The sequence below is a fragment of the Sinocyclocheilus rhinocerous genome, unplaced genomic scaffold (genome assembly GCF_001515625.1).
Source record: "Sinocyclocheilus rhinocerous isolate Xijiao unplaced genomic scaffold, SAMN03320098_v1.1 scaffold31350, whole genome shotgun sequence".
Classification (NCBI taxonomy): domain Eukaryota; kingdom Metazoa; phylum Chordata; class Actinopteri; order Cypriniformes; family Cyprinidae; genus Sinocyclocheilus; species Sinocyclocheilus rhinocerous.
In genome coordinates, this window is record NW_015637830.1 from 1 (window position 1) to 1,447 (window position 1,447).

At 51.9% G+C, this 1,447-nt stretch overlaps 2 non-coding genes across 2 annotated transcripts; both read right to left on the reverse strand.

Annotated features, from left to right (window-relative positions):
* Nucleotides 1–712: 712 nt before the first annotated feature.
* On the reverse strand, nt 713–785 carry trnak-uuu (transfer RNA lysine (anticodon UUU)). The gene has a single exon. It is a non-coding gene; the product is annotated as a tRNA-Lys (tRNA).
* A 188-nt stretch (nt 786–973) lies between these two features.
* Nucleotides 974–1,055, reverse strand: trnas-uga (transfer RNA serine (anticodon UGA)). Its single transcript has one exon. It is a non-coding gene; the product is annotated as a tRNA-Ser (tRNA).
* Nucleotides 1,056–1,447: the final 392 nt, after the last annotated feature.

Below are 1,447 nucleotides of genomic sequence, written 5' to 3' on the forward strand. Positions count from 1 at the left end.
AGCTGAAGGATGAGGTGGAAAAAAGGTTTCAGCCGTCCCCATTGCTCAACGGCAAAGGGATGCAGTGATCCGGATTCGAACCGGGGTTGCTGCGGCCACAACGCAGAGTTCTAACCACTATACGATTACGGCGTGCAACTGGCTCATCCGTGGCGACTACTGCAGCCCGAATACAAAAAGTGCCTGCGGTGTGTTTCTCCATTTCAGAGGGACTGGACATTTCGCATATCTTTGCGAGGGATATGAAAGAAAAATGCACGGCCACTTATCCTCATGGCTGTCAGCTAAGTGCGCAGTCGGCAGGATTCGAACATGCACGAGGAGACCCCAAAGGATTTCTAGTACATCGTCTTAACCACTCAGCCACGACTACAGGCCACTCGCTGCCCTGTTTGTGTGCTACACTGCTGCCTGACCCACTTGAAATCCATAGCCCTAGCCAGCTCAGTCACCCAGCGGAGATGCCCTGCAAGCAGATAAAACAGCGGTTCCACTGAGGAGAAATCAGGCTGCCATGTCTCATCCTCTGGAATGGGGTTTTTCAGTGCTGGCCCTGGGGACCCACGGCACTGCACATTTCGTAGGTCTGTCTTATTCTACTCACTCACTTCACTTCATGAGCGCTCTTTCCTAACGAGCTGACCATCAGAATCGGGTGTGCTAAACAAGGGAGACACCAGCACAGATGGCTGCCAACAAGAAGAAGGCAATTCGCCCAAACAGGGACTTGAACCCTGGACCCTCAGATTAAAAGTCTGATGCTCTACCGACTGAGCTATCCAGGCTCTGTTGCAGTGTATGCCTTACGTTTTATATAACAGTATTTTTCCCACAAGCCGCCCAGAAGAAACTCATTTGCCACACGCGCGCGCTATGGGATGAAAACCACAAGCAATTTTGGCAGAGATAAAAAAGGACAAAGGCCTTAGAAGGCACAATTATCTTCACAGAGAGCGGTACAGCAAACTCCAACCGTAGTCGGCAGGGTTGGAACCTGTGCGGGGAGACTACAATGGATTTCAAATCCATCGCCTTAACCTCTCGGCCACGACCACGACTGGCTGCTGCTTGCCTGCTCTCTTGTCTGGTGGTGATCAGCACAGGCCAAGCTTCAAACACAAAATCCAGCTGAAGGATGAGGTGGAAAAAACGGTTCAGCCATCCCCATTGCTCAACGGCAAATGGATGCCGTGACTCGGATTCGAACCTGGGTTGCTGCAGCCACAACGCAGAGTACTAACCACTATACGATCACGGCGTGCCACTCGCTCATCCGTGGCGACTACTGCAGCCCGAATACTCAAAGCGCCTGCGGTGTGTTTCTCCATTTCAGAGGGACTGGACATTTCGCATATCTGTGCGAGGGATATGAAAGAAAAATGCACGGCCACTTATCCTCGTAGCTGTCAGCTAAGTGCGTAGTCGGCAGGATTCGAACCTGCACGGG